Genomic DNA, 13,555 nt, shown 5'->3' on the forward strand with positions numbered 1-13,555 from the left:
AATATATATACATACATATTTTTATAGTACACACATATTGATTTTTTTCCTTTGTGACAAGATGCTTTTAAATATTTAAATTTTCAGAAGGTGCGTCATTAATATCCAATAATTGAACACATATTTAAGCTTAATAAACTATCAATAAAACTTAAAAAACAATGAATACACTTCTTATGAAAATAGACAGCAAACATGTCAAACATAAGTTACTGATTGTAGATCAATTTTTAAAATATTTATCATAAATGGAACACAAATGTTAAAAATAGCATAAAATACAGTACTGATGCTAATGAGAAAGAGATGTCCATACATAGAATTTCACACAGACATCTAGGTTGGACTTGGAAAAAGAAAATAAAGGTTATGTGCCAATTTTTATTTCAAAAAATATGGGTTAAATATTACTTTGAAAATTATAGATATCCACTAGTAGAATTAAAAAAGCTGATTACTGTTTACATTACTGTAGTAGGCAAAAACCAAACACATATATCCTGCTTTTGAAATGACAAGAAACAAAGGCAACGATTAAAAAACCCAGAAAAACCCAAACTGAGAGCGTAAAACAAAGTGACAGAGTTAAGGCTGCACATCACCGCGGCCACGGGAAAGGAAATTGCTTTAAACTAATCTGCGATTCGGAAGCAAATAATCTCAGGAAGACTTAAAAAGCGACATCAAATTTTAAAACACCTACCAAAACAACATAGAAACATTTTAAATAAGGGAATGGGTAAAAGTTTATCACGCATGGGGCAAGAGAAAGCAGTGGAGCTGGGAAACGCTAACGGTAAACCAAGAAAAAGTTAAGGCAGAGAATGAACGGAGATGCATGAGATCGTATTACAGTCGTAAAACTGGCACTCAGTGTGGTAACCAAATGGCGTGAAATTCTTCTGCCCTGATAGATGTAATAGCAAAACGGAAAAATAAAAGCTAAGGAGTAGAACAATTAACTAATAATAAATTACATATATAAAATATGTACATAATACATTGTCAATACATTACTGTTCCTATTAATACATACGAGTTCCAATCAAAGCTTTTACAAGGGCTATAACTTTATTATAATTACCTATGTAAAATCTGGGGGGAAATTGCCTCCCCTGGCTGAAAAGACTCACTAATTCTAAAATGTGACCATCATGCTTGCCACATTATTTGAATGAAACTTCAAGCACCGGAGAAAGGCTGAAGATGGCTGAGTAGATGCAAGCGGGAGCCTCCTCTGTGGACAGGAACCAGAACAGTAGGAAGAGACTCACATTTCAAGCAGGTCATCTAGGAGAGAACGCCAGATTTCACTAGAGAAGGGACTAGAAACAACAGCAGGAAATAAGGAGAGGGTTCCACGCAGCTCCCCTGGCTGAGGACTGGCTGAGAGCGGACAGAAGCTTCTGGATGTGGAGAGGCAGCAAGCGAGAAACCGTCAGGGCCCCACACTCCCAAATGGGCTTTTATGGTTTCAGCTGCAGGAGAACCCGTTTACCCACGTGGGTCTTGAGCCTAATGTAGGGACCTTCCCAGAGATTACAGAGACATTGCTCAGGAAAGGGACCGCACATGGAGTGCCAGGGGTTTCCGCGCCCAGGGCAGCTTCAGCCCTCGCTGTTGTGAGAGCCTGGACAGCAGAGATCTTCCGACTTGGCTGCAAGGCCGCACTGCTTTGTGAGGGAGAGGGAGCACCAGGGCCTCCCACACAACCTGGCGGGTCCCGAGCACCCTGCTGTCGGATGCTGAGACTGAGACCTGGGCAGACTACACTCCCGGCAGCTAGTTGCCCATGCTGTTTGCCTGCAAGAAGCCCCAACTCTGGTCATAAGCCCAAGGCACTATTTTGAGAGGTTAGGCCATACTCATCCTGCGGTCTGCCTGAGTTCCCACTGCCATGGCTGCAGGTGCACGTGGCCAGTAAAGGACAGGGAAACCAGTCTCTCCCACACATAGCTATGAAAATACTCTCTGCTTTACTCAGGGCTGCCGTGGGGCTGAGACTGCACTGTACTCATCACAGTTCTTGCTCAAACTACTTTCCTGAGTGGTGCTCAGCCCTTTCTTACCTAGAAAACCCTAAATATTCCATCAAAACAACTCTTAGATGTGATAAATCAACTCAAAACGATTTAGGATGCAAATTAATGTGCAGAAATCAGTAGCATTTCTATACACCAAAAACAATCTAGCTGAAAATAAAATCAAGAAGGCAACCCAATTTAAAATAGCTACAAGAAAATAAGATTCTAGGAAAGGATTTAAACAGGGAGGTGAAAGATCTCTGTAAGGAAATTATTATTATTACTCATTCATTTTTTTATTTTTTTTTTTAGAGAAAGTGTGTCACTTTGTTACCCTGGGTAGAGTGTCGTAGCATCACAGCTCACAGCAACCTCCAGCTCTTGGGCTTAGGCTGTTCTTTTCCTCAGTCTCCCAACAGGTACCTGACACAATGCCTGCTATTTTTTTGTTGCAATTGACTGGGGCCGCGCTGGAACCCGCCACCTTGGTATATGGGGCCGGCACCCTACTCACTGAGCCACAGGTGCTACACATATGAATGGAGAAACATCTCATACTCATGGATCATAAGAATGAATATCATTAAAATTACCATATTGCTAAAAAGCAATCTACAGGTTCAGGGCAACCCTATCACAATACTAACTTCATTTGCTCCAGAATTAGAAAAAATAATAGTACTAAAAAACAAAGAGCCCAAATAGCCAAGGGAATCTTGAGCAAAATGAATTCAAGTAGACACATCACATTGCCTGACTTTATAGTACAAGGCTATTTTAACCAAAACCATATGGTACTAATTGAAAAATAGCCACAGGCTTATGGTCAACTGGTCTTTGATAAAGTTGCAAGATCATATACTAGGGAAAGGATGCTTTTTTGAATAAGTGGTGCTGGGAAAACTAGATGGCCATATGCAGAAAATGCGCTGGACCCCTATTTCTCACCATAAATAAGAGAACTCAAATTAATCAACATTAAAAAAGCCAACAATCCCTTATATATGGGCAAGAGATATGAATAGAGACTTCTCTAAAGAAGACAGATGAATGGCTAACAAACATATGAAAAGATGCTCATGGACCCTAATTATCAGAGAAGTGCAAATCAAAATTACCCTGAGATATGATCTAATCCCAGAGAGAATGGCCCACATCACAGAGTTTCAAAACTGCAGATGCTGGTGTGGATGTGGAGAGGAGGGAACGCTTCTGCTGGCGGGACTGCAAACTAATGCAACCTTTTTGGAAGGAAGCATGGAGAACCCTCAAAGAACTCAGGCTAGACCTTCCATTTGATCCTGCAATCCCATTACTGGGCATCTACCCAGAAGGAAAAATATCCTTTTACCATAAGGACAGTTGCCCTAGACGGTTTATTGCAGCTCAATTTACAGTTGCCAAAATGTGGAAACAGCCTAAATGCCCACCAACCCAGGAATGGATTAACAAGCTGTGGTATATGTATGCCATGGAATACTATTTAGTAGTTAAAAGAGAAGGAGACTTTGCATCTTTTGTGTTCACCTGGATGGAAGTGGAATACATTATTCTTAATAAAGCATCACAAGAATGGAGCAGCAAGAATCCCATGCAGTCAATTCTGATAAGAGGACAATTACTGACCTAGTACACGATGGGGGTTGGGGAAGGGCACAGCCCGGAGAAGGAAGGAGGGAGGGGGTGGGGGTCACGGTGTGTGATACTCCTTTTGGGGGAGGGACACAATTATAAGAGGGACTTTATACCTAAGAAATGCAATCTGTGTAACCTGGTTCTTTGTACCCTCAATGAATCCCCAACAATAAATAAATAGAAAAAGCAACTCAAGATGGAGTAAAGACTTGAATATAATGTTTTAAAATATAAAAGTATTAGTAGAAAACCTAGGGGAAATATTTCTGGACACTGCTCTAGGCAAAGAATTCTTGACTAAGATCTCAAAAGCAAATGTACAACAAATAAGTAAAATTGGGTCTTTTGTTGTCACATAGATGGAAGTGGAGGCCATTATCTTAAGTAGAACAACTGAGACTGAGAACGACTTTATGTTCTTACTTGTAAGGGGGAGCCTAATAATTTGTGTGCATGAACACACAGTGTAGGATAATGAACAATGGAGATTCAGAAGAGTGGTTAGTTGGGGGGAGGTGGATGATGGAGGGTTACCTTGGAATGTGCATGGCTCCAGTGATGGATGCACAGAAGACCCCGACTGACCCATGATATGATATATCAACATAGCAAAATTGCACTTGTATCCTATGGAAACATACAAATAAGTAAATGGAAATAAGTTAAATATTATTTATTAATAATTTATATTGGAAATTTTCAATCATAAAATGTTTAAAAATCTAGAATAATTATAATAAGAAAAATAGTGTTGAAATGAACAAAATATTATGACATTATGTCAATAATTTAATAAGTAAAAGGCTTACACTTTTCATGAGAAATAGTTTAAAACTCTGGCCTTCCACCTCCAGGGTGTAGACCAGTACTGGTCTGTGGCTTTGTTAAGAGCTGAGCTGCGCAGCAGGAGGTGAGCAGTGGGAAAGCCACCAAGGCTTCATCTGTCCTTACAACTGCTCCCCATCCCTTGTTCCACTGCTTGAGCTCTGCCTTCTGTCACAACAGAGGCAGTGGCAATAGATTTTCATAGGAGGGTGAACCCCACTGTAGACTGTGCAGGCAAGGGATCTAGCTTGCATGACCCACCCTACTCATGGAAAAATGATCTTCCATGAAACGAGTCCTTGGTGCCAAAAAGGCTGGGGACCACTGATTGAAAACATAAATATAATGTTTGAAAAGATTTTCTTTTACAAAGTCTTTGGAAAGTATCAAGAAATAGATAATTCAGATAAATGTAAAGAAAAACAAAAACCTTACAGAAATAAAGTAATGGTGCTATTGTAAAAATCTGAAAGTTGAATCTAAACAAATGGATAAAGCAGAATCAAATCTAAACATGAAAACTGATTCAGTACCTTCTTTCCTTCCACTCCGTCTTCAAGTTACTTACTCGCCTCTCCATGTGTAAACAGACTTCTGGCAACCATACACACGTCCACAGTTTCTGAGAGGTTTGTAGTAGGCTTTGTTGGATTTTGGTAGAAAGAGATGCCCCAGGGTTTTTAATCCTGAGAACCAAGAAAGTGATAGAAAATTAGTGATTGTAGCAAATCAGGAAAGGAAATTGGACTTTAAATCTGTGAATGCCTAATGAATGTAAATTTATAATTAAACTTGGATAATTGTACCAGGTCATCCTGAATCTACTCATAAAAGGAAAGAGCTGAATGAGCACTTTGGGTTTCTCTGTGCTTGAGGGGAAGAGAATGCAAGTGACCTGAAGAGCAGAGATCAAGGACCCACAGCAGGAACCTGGCAACTTCACCACAATTGCATGACCACAGACAGCACCCCAGCTGCTGTTTCCTGAGTAACCTAGTGCTAACGGCACTCTTACCAGTTGACCACACAGGAATGAAGCAGCAAAGAAAAATTACCTCCATTGAAAGGTATCCCGGGCAGAAAAGAGATGAAAGTGATTAATAAAAGTATGACACTCCTACACATACACACACACACACACACCCCCACCCTACCTTTTTGATATAGAAACCAAAATCAGGTCATGATCTGTAATTGTATCAGTTTGAAATATATTCAGCTGAAATTGAAATTAATGGAATGATGGTTACACAGTGGCTTAACAAGACAAGATTAATTTTGCTCACACAAGAAGCCATGAAATAAGTAGACAAGGAATGGCCCTGGTATTATAGAATTTTGTACATGTCCCTCTTGTACAATGACAAATACTTTTTAGCCTATGCTCTTTAGCTTGTAAATTTGTCCCCATGGTCCTAGTGTTATTCCCACACTAATAAGAATTCCATGCTGCAGGAAAGGACAAAGAGTAAAAAGGGCATGGCAGACAAGTTTGTCCATTTCTTTTTCTTTCTTTCTATCTTTTTTTTTTTAGAGACGGAGTCTTTGCTTTATCACCCTCAGTAGAGTGCTGTGGCGTCACAGCTCACAGCAACCTCCAGGTCTTGGGGTAAGGTGATTCTCTTGCCTCAGCCTCCTGTGTAGCTGGAACTATAGGCGCCTGGCTATTTTGTTGTTGTTGCATTTTGGCAGGGGCTGGGTTCAAACTCGCCACCCTCAGTATATGAGGCCGGTGCCCTCCTTACTGATCCACAGACACTGCCTAGTTTGTCCATTTCTTAAAGTTCCTGGATATCCCCCAGATCCAGCAATCTCTACTTCTACTCTACTGGCTAGAGCCGAGCTCTTTGGCCACCATTAAATGCAAGAGCGTCTAAGAAGATGAATATTTTCATCGGCTTCTTTACCAAACTAGGTTAAAAATTAGTTATGTAAGAAAGAAGAAAATATACGTTGGGCGGGCTGTTAGAAATTTATCATGCTAATGAGGAAATTCAGAAGAATTGAAGAATATAATGGCCCAGAAAATCAGGTAAAAGGCATTATTTTAATACACAGGGAAAATAGGCAAAGAAATAGAAATAAAAATAATGAAGCTAAACATATGAGGTTTTGAGACTATATTCATAAGATATAATCTTTGAATCATAGTAATGCATGAAAAAAAGGCAATAAGTAAACACATGAGAAAAGAATATTTCTAGGAGATGTAGAAATACTTTATTTGGCAGATTGAAATCATTCGTTTATTTCTAGGCAGAGCAGAGGGATAAAGATATACATTTAGCATATTTGAGAAATAGTTCTGAACTCTGGAAAAGGGAATACATTATTTACAAAAGAAAACAACATATGAATATTGTTTGATAAAAATAAAAACCCATTTTATGAAAAGGAAACAATAGGAGATAACTTCTTAAAATTGTATAAATAAATCTTGATAATGCCTGGTTCAAAGAGAATCTTGTATAATGCTAAAAATCAATGACAAAAATGAAAGTGTTAAATAGCATATCCTTCAAGATTCAGAAAGAGAGCTGTTTTTGAAGGAAAATATTTAGCACCAAATGATTTCATTAAAATAATAAAAATAAAAAACCTAAGCAGACGTCATAATACACTAGTAATTGAATCGCAGGAAACAAGTCTAAAAAGCTACAAAGATAGAGGAACTATGGGGCTGGAGGGTCATGCCAACATCATAGATAGATCACTGTAGCCTCCAGCTTCTGGGCTCAAGCGATCCTTTTGCCTCAGGCCCCACCTCCACACCCAGTGGCTGGGATTACAGATGTGCACCACCACACCTGGCTAATTTTTATTTTTTAGAGACAAGGTTTCACTAATTTGCACAGGCTGGTCTTGAACTCATGGCCTAAAGCAATCTTCCCCCCTTGGCCTTCTAAAGTACTAGGATTATAGGTATAAACCACTGTGGCTCCTTAAGGAAGATATTTTTAAGCCCTTCTCCTGAGATGGTCAATAAACTTTTATTTAAGAACTCATGGGTGGTGCCTGTGGCTCAGTGAGTAGGACACTGGCCCGGAATACTGAGGGTGGCAGGTTCAAACCTGGCCCCAGCCAAACTGCAACAAAAAATAGCCAGGCGTTGTGGTGGGTGCCTGTAGTCCCAGCTACTCAGGAGGCTGAAGCAAGAAAATCACTTAAGCCTATGAGCTGGAGGTTGCTGTGAGCTGTGATGCCATAGCACTCTACTGAGGGCAACAAAGTGAAACTCTGTCTCTCAAAAATAAATAAATAAATAAATAATTCGTATATTTTTATGGATGAGTTGTTGGTAATCCTGGGGATTATTTTGTTTTGTAGCCATAGTTGCATCACATTAGAATATACTCATTAACTTATTGTCCGTGATATTAATTCCTAATTCATCATTCCAGTTTTAAATAAAGACTTCCATTTCAGTGTATTTCCAAAAAGTTCCAATGAAAGCCATGAAGAGTTGAGATGGAAGGGACTTTGATGCTCGTCTGATTGGCACTCAACATTGGTGAAATATTTTTAGCTAGTTATAGTTCTTGGCAGAGATTGGAGTAAATCCCAAGATTCAGTTTCTCACTTTGCCCAATACCATATGTTAACACATACTAATATTCGATATTACAATAATATCTTTGAATGTTTCATATGAACTTTGCATTTAAAAATAAAGTGTTCCAACCATATTTTGATCTATTCTTCACGACTCATAGTTCACAGCAAGTGTGTTCAGTGCTTTATTGTGATGACCTCATGGATGATTAAATTAATTGGACTAATTTTCTCTATCCATTGTGGTGGTTTTCAAACTTTTGCAACTACTATTTTTTTTTCTTTCCTTAAGGTTGTTCTTTTTTATTTCCTGCTGTAATTAGAATAACTATTTCAGTCCAGAGCATTTACATGAAAATGCCACTTCGATCCACTATTGAAAGAGAAACATTATAATCCAGTTTGTCAGGATTATAGGCAATAAGCTCTTTGAGACTAGTATTTTAAAGTTACAGCATGAGCTCTGTGATACAGGTTTTAAATTTGGGATCTCAATTGCTGGTTATGGATGGGTCAGACTGTTGAATGGCTATAGACTTTAAGGTAAGTAAGTGTGTGTTGTGGGGAAATTTTATTAATAAAACATTCCAGAAATTACATTATCATCATTCTCATTATCCTCATACTTTTTTCTTCATCAATAATTTGCTAGATTGATTCCTTATCTAAATTTTAAAGCTGACTCTATGTCTTTTTATCTACATGACCTGCTAAGTTAAAAAATCAGCTCCTCAGAATGGGAATAACAATAGTACTTATTTCATAGAGTTTTTGTAAAGATTTAATATAAGAATTACTATGGGACATAATGATTGTTGTATTTGTTAAAGTGGTGGTAATAATAGTGACAGAGGAGCATTAGCAGAGGAAGAAGTCAGGTCGATGGTATTGGTGCACTGATAGGAATATGTCATGTTTCCCTAATAACAGCCTTATAGAAATGATGGAGAAGGGACCGTAGATTTAACAGAATTGAATCTGAATTATCTTTGTTTCTAGATTACAAGATAGGAATAACAAGAATGATATGATAACAAAATAAGATCTTATCAGGTTTTCATGAAAACAAAACAAAGTAAAACCCTTAGAACATCCCCACTCATAGTAATCACTCCGTAAATGATTTGTGTTACTATCTTCCTCAATGTTATCCTGTTTTTGCTGTATTAGGTCACTGGACTGGAAGTGATGTTGCTGAAGTGTAAATCTACGTTTGTCATGAAAAGTTGTACTTTGAGTGCTACACTGCTGCTAAAATCAGCATATTATTGTTACAGGTATCAACTGAAACAGTAATTAATAAGGTTGAATTTGCTTCTCCAGCACAGAAGTGAAAAAGTCAAATAATTGGTTCTAAAAGTGAACTGGAGTTCAGCCAATTTGCCCAGGTGGGCCGCTCTTCACACCTGACCTCAGAGAAGACTGAGTCTATTTTTTGTTAATTGTGCCCCAAGCCCTGGAGAAGACATCCTAAGGGCCATATTCCATGTGTATTTTCCTTTCTCCTTAAAATAATGGTTTCTGATTCATCCCCCTTGTCTTTTCTCTCTTTTTAATTTATTTATTTCCAACTCCTACCACTGAGTTTATGCTGGTGCTGGGTGCAAGCCAAGTATCATTTTGTTTCGAATTTCCGTATTGCTCCGGCAGAGCTATTGGATTAAAATCCTAGTCCAAACCTCCGACGATGGAGCACCTGAGGGTGCTTTTGTTTGTTTGTTTGTTTCCCTTATTTTTTGGTTTGGGTTTTATGGAGCTTCTTTGATTTTTTTTTTTTTTTGGAATTTATTCATTTATTTATTTTGCAGTTTTGGCCAGGGCTGGGTTTGAACCTGCCACCCCCAGTTTATGGGGCCCGTGCCCTACTCCTTGAGCCACAGGCACCGCCTGGAGCTTCTTTGATCTTAAAGATATTTCTAAAATTCAGGAAATCTGGGTCTTTTTTCAAATTTTTTTCCTGCCCTATATTTTTCCTCCTCTTTGAGATTCTTATTATACTTCTTTAGTTTACTCTCTCCATCATCTCCTAAGTCTCGGTGTTCATTGCTTTTTTCATCTTTCCTCTCTTTTTGTTCTTGGGATTTATTAATTTCTATGGCTCTATCCTTAAGTATACAGACTTTTTCTCCAGTCTTCTACCTTCCATTAATTGATGTCTAGTAATTTATTTTTCTGGGTATTTTTAATTTTTAGTTCTAGATATGCTATTTGCTTTCCTTTGCAATCTCCTTCTCTATAGTGAGATTCCATTCCCGTTCACTCATTTGGTACATAGTTTCTTTAAATTACTATACATATTGATTACACCTGCCTAAAGATTCTTATCTATTATTGCAATATCTGCATCATCTCTGGTTTGGTTTACGAATGGCTGGTGGTTTTTTTTCTTATTTTACGTCCTGACTGTCTATGTTTGACATGTTTGATGATCTTGATGGGATAGCAGCTGTTGAGTGATATGGCACAGAGGATCTGGATTCCTTCATGTTTTCTGAGAAATGTTTTGTATTTTTGTGGGCAGTTGACTTGCCCAATGTCAAACTCTGAATGAACTCTGTCTCTTTTGCAGAAAGCAGCTTCTGAAGTATGTTTCAGTTGATGCATTCTTGCTGAGACATCTGAGATCTGGCTTGAATATATGTGGTAGAATGATCAGCCACGTATTTGGATAAATTTTATGTACAAATATTGAAGCCTACCTCTTTTCAGGAATCCTACCCAAATCTCATTAATTCTATGGAATTTCTACCACCCTTAAAATCTGTTATCTGATATCTCAAGCCAACAAAACTGTTTATTTTTTGCTACCCATATTTTGAGGATTATAAAGTGCCCTTGGGCAATAGACTGTAATATTACGAATCACACATTCCACAGTTTGTCTAGTAAGACAGACTCTCTTACATTTTGCTTCTTGATTTTGGTCACATTCCAGTGACTACATATATTTTTAAAATCATAGTTTGGATTTAAAAATTGTTATGTGCAGGAAGGTTAGCTCATCTAAGCTATTCCAAGAATTATTAGAATGAAGAAAATGGATTCTCCTTTTTCCATTCAGAATGGGATGGAAATAATAATAATTGCCATATAGAATTTTTATGAATATAAACAGACATAATTAAAATCATGCTTTTCCTGTATATTTGAAAATGTAGTGAGTACTTACAAATATTATCTGCTTATTATAATACTAGTTTTTTGGCATAGATTTTTTTAGGTATTTTCCATAATTTAGAATTCTAGTGTTGAGAAAAAAAATGTTCTTTGTTTCTTAAATCTCATGTTTTAGGAAGAAAGATATCACCTTAGTTGATTCAGGATACTATAACAAAAACTCAAGATCTAGGCAGTAATAGATATAATGTCTTTTGTGAGGGCTACACTCTGCTTTATAGATTACACCTTTTTCTCATCCTTACGTTGCAAAAGAGGTAAAAATGCTTCTGTAGGCCTCTTTTACAAGGGGTTAATCCCACTCATGAGGCCGCTGCCATCATAGGTCAATATTTTGAAAAGACTACTTGATTTGTTTTATTATTAGGATCACACAGAGTTATATTAGTATCTGGAGGATTCAAAATAATTATTCTAAAGTGTTAGCTCCTTACAATAAGTCTATGCTTTTTGTTACTTTTAGGTTAATTATAAATGTGCTATTATGATCAGTATTTGAAAAATTGCCAGGTTTTCCACTTACTTGCACGTTGAGAAAGACATCAGCTGTTTTTCAAAGCTGGGCTTTCATCAGACTTCACCATCTCTTTTCTTTGTTTTAAATATTTTTCTATTGATTATCCCATCTCGGGGATATTTTGCCTCTGATCACATACAACCTGTAAATCCATGAACATTGGCTGAAAATCATCGATTCTGGCCAGATAATTTTAGGATAAATCTAAGTAATACCATTCAATAAATGTCATGCAAATTTAATTTTAGAATTATGTAGATAGTATTTTCAATATATTGTGATTATGATTTAAATCAACCAAACGTTATAATATGTGAACAGATCCACATTGCCAGTGGCTGCTAGAAATCAATCTTTTCTTAGAACAAAGTACATTTAAACCAAACTCCTCAGCTCTTTCAGAACAACTCCATACTTTGAGACTTCAGTTTTGTAGAAGTTTAAAATATTCTGGGATTACTTTGAATCTTCTATGTTTCCTTTAATATGTGGGTCTTCCAACTTACTTCTTTGCACTTTATATGGCTAATTGGAGAGTTCCACTGATGAGATTCTGACAGTCAAATGATACGTATTTTATATTTCCTGGTAATACTTTACACATAGTGAGGAATCCACCCATCCATTTGCTTCATGGTTTGTATTAGTCCTTTATCTTTTGCTTCCTTTCTTAGATCTGAGTAATTCTTGGCTGTGATTCACTCTGTTTCATACCATTCTATGTTTTTTGTTATTTTGACATAAAAATCTGTCTTCAAATTTTAAACTATATACTACATTTTCAAGATGAACTAGTGTGTGCTGGTCTGTAGAGTATTTAGGCAGACTGATACTTGGAGTATATAGAAGTGCAAGAAAATATTGCTATGGTAGTTTTTCCTAGCAGGTTGGGTGCCAAGAGGCTTGTCTTTAATGGGAAACAGGGTAGAATTTGGCAGGCTTAAATGTTATTAGGAAGACTTATGCATAAGGAAAATAACTGATTTTCTCATATATTTGTAGGACACACAACAACTGTAAAAACATAGAAATAATCAAAATCATGCTTTTCCTGTATGTTTGAAAATGTAGTGAGTACTTGCAAATAGTATATGCTTATTATAATACCAGTTTTTTGGCATATATTTTTTTGGGTATTTTTTTTTTTTTTTTTTTTTTTTTTTTTTTTTTTTGAGACAGAGCCTCAAGCTGTCCCCCTGGGTAGAGTGCCGTGGCATTACAGCTCACAGCAACCTCCAACTCCTGGGCTCAAGCTAGTCTCCTGCCTCCGCCTCCCAAGTAGCTGGGACCACAGGTGCCTGCCACAACGCCCGGCTATTTTTTGGTTGCAGCCATCATTGTTGTTTGGCGGGTCCGGGCTGGGGATTCGAACCCGCCACCTTAGGTGTACGTGGCTGGCGCCTTAGCCGGTTGAGCTATAGGCGCCGAGCCAGCTATAGGCGCCGAGCCTGGGTATTTTCTATTATTTTATCCACACTGGATAGGAAGAGGCAGTTGGCAAGTCCTCCAGTCCAGCACTGCCTTGTTCTCAAATCTCTTTCACATAGACAATACCGTGTTTCCCTGAAAATAAGAACTACCCCCCAAATAAGCCCTAGCAGGATTTCTATGCATTTGTTAAATATAAGCCCTACCCCGATAATAAGACCTAGTGATAGGCATGCATTTCGGCATGGAGTGGTAAGGAAGACTGGAATACCTTTTATCTGCCACAGCTCCTTTCTCAGAGCCATTGGCACTTACACGGGTGCAAGTGTGGTAACTGCAGTCCCCAGGCATTCTATTGCACACATGCGAACAGCTATGGGAAAAGAATTCACGCATC

This window comes from Otolemur garnettii, unplaced genomic scaffold, assembly GCF_000181295.1.
Source record: "Otolemur garnettii isolate 467f Iridium unplaced genomic scaffold, OtoGar3 scaffold00001, whole genome shotgun sequence".
NCBI classification, from domain to species: domain Eukaryota; kingdom Metazoa; phylum Chordata; class Mammalia; order Primates; family Galagidae; genus Otolemur; species Otolemur garnettii.